Raw genomic sequence first — 10,218 nt, forward strand, 5'->3', positions numbered from 1 at the left:
CTTATATGAATTATGTATGATAATTGCTTGACGGTGCATGAACGATCTCCGGATATTGCATGGACCGTCAGGTGGTAGCTAAAGATATGAATGATATATATGATGTATGAATGGAGTATGTATGATGTATGAATGATATATGTATGGTAGGTAAATAGTACGTGAACGATCTTCGGATATTGCACGTGTTATTAAGGAAAGTATGTAAAGGACATGTATGTTACAGTAGCACAATATAAAGGGACCAGACCCTAATAATATATGTGAGGATAGAGACCAGACCCTAATAATATCTGAGAGAATAGAGACCAGACCTTAATAATATCTGTGAGGATAGGGACCAGACCCTTATAATATCTGTGATGGTAGGGACCAGACCCTAATAATATCTGTGATGTTGGGGACCAGACCCTTATAATATCTGTGAGGTTATAGGGCGGAAGGCTCTTTATATAGTATGGATAGTTATGCAAGTAAAATAAAGTATGAATATTGTACACACCTTCGGGCACGTGTGCAAGTATGAGAACATATTGTATGTCGTATGATTAACTATAACTCACTCAGCGTAGCTGACTTTTAGTATGCATGCAGGTGAGTAGATTGAGGCAGCTTGCATAAGGGGAAGCACATGACATGATCTTAATGAAGCTGGCATCTCAAGAAATGTTATGTTATTTTAAAGACAATATTTTATGTTTAAATGTTTTAAATGCCCGTTAAGACAAGAATTGATGGTTATGTAATATTATGGTTTGAATGTTTTAATATTCCACGAATGTTATTATTAACTCTGATATTATGAACTGCGTTTATGAGTAAATCCAACTTCTAAAGTAGGGCACCGGTAACGGGGCCTTACAGTTTCCATTCTCATGTGCTCTAATATTCTGCCACGTGTCATCAAACCTTTTTTTAATAAATCAAAAATTAGTTGCGTGGACTAGGATTCAAAACTGGGCTTTGAGCGAGATGAAAGTTTAAATACAAAGCACACAAACCATCCAACTAAGCTATTTTGATGTCTTTAAGAATGAAAAATATATCCTATATATTAAAAATCACATTGTATTGGAAGTGGACAATGAAAATTAACTCAAAAATAGAAATAAATCCTATGTATATTTGAGTTAATAATTCATAATTTTTCGCCCTAAACATATTTTTCTCTCTTTCTCTATTAGCCGGATCTCTTTTCCCCCTCTAATATTTTCCGGCTACTCTAGATCTGGATTTGTATTAATCATTTTTCGGTAAGTTTATATTTTATAATAAACTTCCGATTGTTGATATATGTATTTCCGGCAAAATTATATTTTCTTCCGGTTATTGTTGACTCTAAACTTTTTATCTTTATTTTCATTGTCAACTGATTTTATTAAAATCAGTTTAGGTTGTAAATCAAAAATGGTGATGAAGCTAATATGTGGACGTATTTACGTTTTTCCGGTAAGTTTTTCCGTTAAGTTTTTCCGGTTATGTGTTATACCTATAACAATGGTTGTTTTATACTTATTTAATGTTTTATATTTTTCTTTTCTCTCAAATATTCCGACTAATCTAGATCTAGATTTGTATTAATCGTTTTCCGGTAAGTTTATATTTTATAAAAAATTTCAGATTGTTGATATATATATTTTCGGCAACATTATATTTTCTTCCGGTTATTCTAACATTTTTATCTTTATTTTCATTGTTAACTGATTTTATTAAAATCAGTTTAGATTGTAAATCAAAAACGGCGATGAAGCTAATATGTGGACGTATTTACGTTTTTCCGGTAAGTTTTTCCGTTAAGTTTTTCCGGTTATTTGTTATACCTATAACAATGGTTGTTTTATATTTATTTGAAGTTTTATATTTTTCTTTCCTGTTTTTTTGTTTTACATGTTGTTCTTCTAGGTTCTAAATAAAAAATTACCTTCATCCATGGAAAATATCATTATTTCGTTTTTCCGGTAAGAAGTTGTAGATGTTGGCTTGGTGGTTAAGTTGCATGTGTTCCACTTCATAGCCCTGCTTGCGGTGCGCACATATGATGTATATATGTGTGAACCCTCGGGTGGGCAAAAGTGAAATTGCACTAATTTTGACGTTATTTTACTAATCTCGTGAAAATAACGTTAAAAGTGACGGATGGTTAATCAGGCATCATGTAGTGGCGTTGATAGCTGAAAGATAAGGGTACATGCACCGATCAGCCGGTGTCCCGATGATTGAGTGCTATGTGCCTTATGTCCAAGGCTTGATGCAAAACTACTATCGAGCCGGGGGTCTCACCGGAAGCAGCCTCTCTATCCCTATGGGGTAGAGGTAAGGCTGCCTACATCTTACCCTCCTCAGACCCTACCATAGCTTTGCTATTGGTAGGATATACTGAGTACGATGATGATGATGATGTTTTTCCGGTAAGACACATTTAAATTATCCGGTTATAAATTATAATTATAATCTTCCATAATATCAATGTTATAACACAAATATGTTATTTTTCAAATTGGCCCAACTTTTATTGTTCGTTTTTCCAGTTTTAAAATTATGTCTAATTTATGTTATTTTTCCGTCCAATTTTTTATTTTTTTTCTTTACTAAATATTAAGAATCATAAATTCTGTCCAATTTTTTATATTTTTCCGGCCAGTTTTGTTTCAGTACCGTTTAATGTTTTATTGGGTTATGATCTTTAATTTTTAATTTAATATTCCTGAAATATTAATTATAAAATTACTAATTTTTTATTAACATTTAGTAAATTATAAATATACTAAACGTACTAAACTAAATTATAATATTGATCTTTAAGATACATATTAAATTATAATATTCATCTTGCAAACAAAATTTATTATAGAATTTTATACAAATATTAATGGTGATAACTGATTCCATTATTAGTTGACCTTTTGACTAAAAAAACTATAATTAAGGAAATAATTTATGTTTTTATATAATATTAAATAAAATTATATAATATTATATAATCATAGATTCTAAATATACTTTGTTTTATGATCAATCTTTTAGTTTTCCAAATACAATATATTCTAGAAGTTTCTAAAAATGTTTATCTTTTATTTTACACTAATCTTTTATTTTTCACTAATTTGAAATTCAAATATATTATAATGTTTGACTATAAAAACGATAATTAAGGAGAGAGTTTAATGTTTATATATCATTCTTATTATTACTTCATTGTTTAAATTAAGCAACCTATTATTGTCTCTTTTAACTGATTTTGATTAACCTTAAATATAGTAAACCATTCTAAATATACATTTTCAATATAATTAATTGGTTATTTTAGGAAAAAATATTTACAATAAACCAATTTAATTATATTCAAACTTATGTTTAGAAAATTTCTATACATAATACGTTTACCAAAATGTATATTCTTCACATCCTACTATATAATACGAACCCTTCACATAATCGTTTATCATATTTTTCACATTCAAATTTTCTGCAACAGTGTAAGCTCCTACCCTTTTAACAGCTTTTTTTATGTTTCAAATATTTTAGTTAACTGTGATATTAATATTAATATTTAATTTCTCATTTCAGTTTATGTCTCCAACTTGATATAGTTAATTTCATGGATTGAGGATTGTTGATACGGTTTCTTATTTTTTGTTTAATATTGATGTATATTTTTGTTATTATTCATGTATTTTTCACAATTTATGTAATTTATTTGATTTTTATATAATCAATCTTGTATTATTGGGTCAAAGTCCATTTATTATATTTTAATCATTTTGATTCATTTGAAATTTAATATCACTACCAATCATCAATGTCAACGCAATTTAAAACATTATTATACTTTTCAATATTATCGTACTTTACATTTTAAATAATACACATTTAATATGACATTTTAGAAACCGATTTTAACCATTCAAATTCGGATTCTCACCATTTACATAAAGTTTACAAAAATATGTTATAAAGTTTGACTTTCACCGGTTTTTAAATAACCGAATTTTAATGAATAACTAACCATTTTATAATTTTTTCAATATTCATGCCTTAAATAAAAAAATAATTTTTAATAACCATTTCTAAATATTTCAAGTTATTATGATTTTAATGTCACTTTCAACTAAATTCATTAATATATTTATTCCTAGATGTGAAAAATAAAATATATATATCTAACCAAATATCAAATTCTGGTTCTCAAATAATATGAATTCATAACTTATAGAGTTTAATTTTAATAATCATAATCTCTAACGATTTAACTAAATCAACACAGTAAAAAAATATTTTTTTTATTACACAATTTTAATTAACATTATTACAACTTCCATATTTAATCTTTAGAGTATATATGTTGAATGAATCCTAAAAATATGCCACAAAAGATTTTACCATATAATATTTTTGACTTTTTATCTTTAAATTCTCTGATTATACCATGCATTATTGCACTAAAAATTTAGTCATAATAATTTTTCAAACACAAAATATCTGCCAAAATTGAAATAAAATATTCCATTCAAATTAAAATCCATGATATGATGCATGTTTTGTAAATAATAATATTAATTTACAATTTATTCAGCAATATATAATTTTTGTTACTACATAATTTTAATTATAATTATATGTGTAAAAAGTTTTAGACAATATTTAATAATTTTAATAACATTTAAGATTTGTAGGTTCCTGGACGGATCGTACACGGGATATCGCTAACAACGCAGGTGCGGAATCCCTGCGCAGGTAGTTACGAGTGTAGAGATAGAATCACACGAGCAATAAATCAACCACGTTATATTGATAACCGAACACGTGACTCACGGTCACTATTACAGAAAATAACACGTAACACCAATATGAAACACACTGAAAACAAACCCTAAACGACCAACAACCAAACTGTTTCAGCGAAACAGTTTTATACACGACAACTTCGCCATTGGCGAAGTTGTCTATAACTTCGCTGATTCAACAAGTTCGCCATAGCGAACTTGTTGACAACTTCGCGTATTACAAAACAATCATAAACAAAACATAATTACATTACAGACTCGATTACAAATGCTAGACTATGAACTACTGACACACATGTACCAACAGACTCCCCCTTGGCAGTAGCTTCATATCTTGATCTTCAAATCTTGAGTCTTGTAATCTTCACCTCTACGCGTGCGCCCCTTCTCTCACACATACCGACACTACCCCTTGATATTTCCTAGCTTGATCCTTCCAAGCAGGAATGTAGAAGATCTTCTTCTCGTTGAGCACTTTCAAATCAGCCTGCGACAGATTAACAAGATGCATCGGGTCGTACACCCGAAGTACTTCTTGTTCATCCTCATCTTCCATTACCGCCTCAGCTGTCTCACAATCCACGTACCACCATTTTAAATCTTTTAGGACGTTCTTGGGCATAACTTTCATCGGTACTTCTTTCAAATGACGGACTGGTTTATACTTCATAACCATCCATGGTTTGCCGTCAGCCCTCATTCCACGATCTTTGTCTTCTATCAACTTTCCTTTTTGAGGCTTTAGCAGTTCAAACTTTTTGTCTTTAATGGCTTCTTTCCATACGATCTTCTCAATGATTCTTGCCATATCATCATTGCTTCTATTGATCAGCCCCAATCTCGCTAAATCTTTCACCTCACATTCTGGTAAGGAATTCAGAGATCTCAACAATCTCTTAAAGTACTGAATGCCGTCGTACCGTTTGATCACAAATAGTTTCAGCTCTTTGTCGTACAACCAGCATATGATTCCCTTCTTTGACTCTGCATAGCCCTTTATATTATAAGTCTTTCTGAACATCGTTGGCACTGCAGGCTTCTTGGTTTTAACAAACCACTGAGCACAGCCTTCTTTCCAGTTCGGCTGCTCCTCCCATACTGTATCTTCTATCACGCTCTCATCCCCCAATTCTGATCTCTCAACAGCTGGAATCTCATGTTCCACTGAATCATCCACAATCTCACCTTCTTCTAATACATCTTCCACATTAATCTGTTCTCCAATCCTCTCAATCTCATCCATAGGCAACACGTCGTCATCATCCATCAACTCATCGTCCTCCTCCTCATCCAACTCCTTCAAAGCATCGATAACGTCTTCAACATCAGCGTCGTCATCCACAACTACAACCTCATCACCAGCTGCATTTGTAGACTCCCCCTCAGTTGTGGAAGCCCCAAGAGCCTGAGAGGTTCTTGGCAGCTCATCACCTGCACCGGAAGGTGCATTGGGATCATCGTCATGATCTTCTCGTCTTTTCGTTCTCAACTCATCGCCCCTACAAGTATTCTCCCCCTGAGATGCCAAGTAATCCTTGAAGGCATCTATTATTCTTCCATGTTCAACCAGGAGGGCAGCTTGTAGTCGATTGGATTCCACTAGGCGGTCAATAGTCTTTGACTGTTCAGTAACAATCCGCTCTAGCGAAAGAATCCTCTCGGTATCTGAAGTAGGCGTTGGAGTTGGCGGGACATCAGCAGAAGTGACCGCAGGTGGTACACTTGGTAACACTGCAGTAGAAGTGATTGTCGACTCCACAAATCGTGCAACTACCACCGGTGGATTAAGCGGTTGGGGTGGTAGGGACACAATTGCTGGGGCCGACGTCTCGACCGCTGTAACCTGTGCTGTAGTAGTAATAAGAGACATACCAGACAAGGCAGGTGGAGCAAAACGTACTAGTCTTGAAGATTCTCCAGCTCCCGAACCTATACCTCTCTGTTCTCTTCTTGAACGTCTAAGCACAATCTGCACTGCCTCCTCTTCATCAACTTCTTCCTCATCCTCGTTTTCCGTTCTCGGTCTCTTTCCCGTAGTCCGTTCCCGAGACACCATAAGTCTTCTTGCCTCAGCAAACGTCTCGTCTAGATCAGAGTCAGCTACCGAAGTAGCTGCTCTGGTAACATCCATAAATTGAGGACCCGAGACATCCATATCAAACACACCATGTACGCCAAAGGCAGCATTAAGATCAACGTCTACAGCAGTAGACACAGCATGAGATACAGTAGCTGGCACAGCAGCAGAGGCAACAGTAGAAACCACAGGCGCAGCTGATACAGCATGAGGTGCCGCCGCCTGATGTGGTTGGGGGTCTCTGAACTCGTCCCCTCCTGCAGGAACATACTCCGGGTTGATGAGATACCCGAAAAGTGGAGTATGCCTGGGACGCCGCTCAGGATTGCTACGAGTGCTCGACGTCCTGCACTGAGCAAAGATACGTTTTGTTACGCACTCAACGTATCTGATAGGGCGTCTTTGCGGTATAGACGGAGCTACATGATTAATAATCATTTGTAGAAACCGAGGATACATAATAAAACGCTCGCGCGCCGTCGCCCGTCTCTGACGATCAATCTCGTAAAAGATTAGCTGACTAAAAGAATATCTGCGGTTGTAAGTCAGCGCAATCATGGCCGATTGCATCGTCGCACCCATCCCGTCTGTTCCTGCCTTTCTGCCGGACATGCATACTATTAACACATGCATCAGAAAGCGCCATTGATCCAGCAGAAAGCCTTTCCTCCTCTGCGAGTCCCCCAGTGGACCCGAATAACCCATCCTCAAGTAAGCTCCGTCACGGAAAGGAGCTACGAACTCCGTTGGGTCGTCTCTCGTTTCATCACCGAACTGCAGAGCCAACCGTATGTCTTCCGAGGAAAACTGTATGTCTTGACCATTGACAGTTGCTCGCATCACTGGAGGCTCAGGTCTGCAATCATAATACACCGTCTGCCAGAAATCGTCAATGTTAGGCAGAGATATGGGTAGTGTATTAGTGATCGCGTGAAAAACTCGTGATCGTTGGAGAAATGTGATAATCTCCCTATAGTCTTCAACGCCTCGTGCGTCTGGATCCAAAGTGATGTATTGGTTATGGGCTGGAAAGAATTGTCGTTGCTCATCACCATCATCACCACCAGCACCTCCAACAGCAGCCATATCTGCACCAAACAAAACAAGTTAGACAGTGTGTAAGCAGCTCACAAGTTCGCTAAGTACCACGAGCGAAGTTGTGATGTACACAGAACAGGCGAATTTAAAGGTGAGGCGAAGTTGGGAACAACTTCGCTTCATCTGTAAGTTCGTCTGAAATCTTATAAAAAATTTGAAATAGGCGAAGTTGTGTTCAAGGCGAAGTTATGGATAACTTCGCCATAGGCGAAATTAAGCTTCAAGCGAAGTTGTGGATAACTTCGCTGAAAGCGAACTTAAGCCACTGGCGAAGTTGAGAATAACTTCGCGTAAACCTTAACTTCGCCTGAATCTGAAACGGCGACTGTTCAGATTCAAACAAGTTTTATCCGACGTTTCGGACCGATTTAAGGATATAACAATGAAGTCCAACATATTTCAATGGTGTTAGGACGAAAAGGTCGTCCATGAACACGTAACGTGAGGTCGAAAAACTTGGTTTCGAAGGTTCGACGACCCGAGGTCTCGAACCGGGTAAAACTATACCGAACGAGTAAGTTTGTGAATGATATTGACAACACATACCGATAATGAGCACAAGAAACTGAAATCAAGGATCGAAAACGGAATGAAAACACGATATCGGATAATATGGATTTGATATTATGTTCGCCGGAAAAATTTGCAATATATGTTACTGCTTCCGTTTGAAAGTCCTTATATAGGGCTGAGTTGGTTCAGGCGAAGTTACGCTTAACTTCGCCTAGGCGAAGTTAAGCACAACTTCGCCAAATTCAACAACTTCGCCCGTATTTTCAAAATCAGCCCTTTAAGTTTGAATAATCTTGCACTTAACATTAGAAGTTTCCAAAAAGAGTTAAACAAAAATGATCATGTCCAAGTAACCAGTTTTACAATAACACAACTTATAAAAAATTTTAACGAAATAAGGGATCAAATTTCAGTCTAGTCAGGGACCACTACGTTTTAGAAAAGATCCCAACAGGAATCATACTAACTATGTGACTGTCACTTGGATCCGTGTTTAGCTGTATTATGACATAGAGAAACAGGTTGCAAGCATGTAAATCACTTAAATGGTTTTCATCGTTTCTGTGATACGGATTAAGGTTTAGTTAAGCTCAAAATTTTAAGTTGGCAACAACTCAGAGATAATGATGTCTTCTATCTATTCTCAAAGTGTATTTGGCTATACCCAAGTCACCCCGAGTTGACTTCGACCCATAATGTCTGATTATCTTGTAGATACACGATGTCTGCCTCCCGTTTTCTTCTAACTCCAGACTTGAGAAGTCTTGATTGTTACTATGTCTCATAAGTATTTAAAAATATACACGTATATATATATATATATATATATATATATATTTTTTAAATCAACATTTTTATCGACTTCGGAGTACTAAACCACTGCAAGTCCCGAATCTGGATCACTGCAGTATCTTGAAATGCTTTCTTCACGGGAATCAGAACACTCACGGGCTCGTGTATGACTGGGTAGTCGCTTTTCTGCCTATCCTTCGAAAAGATATGTATGAAGACATACAAAACTCTTAAGGAGTTTCCACGTAAATTCGAGTAAATTTAAGTTAGTATCACATACACTTTTACGCACCATAAAAATTTACCATGACATACAATGACTGTTCTAAAGCCTTTTAAGCCTAATAACTTCACTAGTTAAGCACACACAATCAGTATATATATCATTTTCCAAGGTTGGATCAATTTTCTGTTAAACACAGCAAAGAACTTCTTACGAAGTAGTAGACTTGAAAAGTAATTTCATTTCCCATATAAAAAAAAAATTTGATTTCAATCGCCCCGATCACGTCAAAGTCGTCAGGTAAACGGCTATCCTGAAGATCCAATGGATCAACTGGACCGACCACATACAAGTATGTGTCCTTCTTACTAAGAATGACCGACTAATTTTCAGCAACTGAAAGAACACACGTCATAGCTGCCCCGGTCACTTTCAGTCTTCCGGTTAATGGCTATCCTTATTTTCTAAGTCGAAAAACGAGGACCAAAACATATCCGAGGATATGTCCATCAAACTGAGGTAACCGACTAATTTTAAGCAAAAATGAACCTTGTTTTTTTTGTTTTTTTTTTTTTTTTTTTTTTTTTTTCAAAACAAAGACATGGTTACTCGGGATTGATCATCCCGTTTAGCTCAATTAGGTTTTGAAATCTGGATTTATCAAACGCTTTTGTAAACAAGTCAGCAAAATTTTCAAGTGTATCAACTTTTTCGATCTTTATCAGTTTCTT

This window comes from Bidens hawaiensis, unplaced genomic scaffold (assembly GCF_021521415.1).
Source record: "Bidens hawaiensis isolate Kalapana, Puna unplaced genomic scaffold, B.hawaiensis_p1.1 tig00020663_1, whole genome shotgun sequence".
Lineage (NCBI taxonomy): Eukaryota > Viridiplantae > Streptophyta > Magnoliopsida > Asterales > Asteraceae > Bidens > Bidens hawaiensis.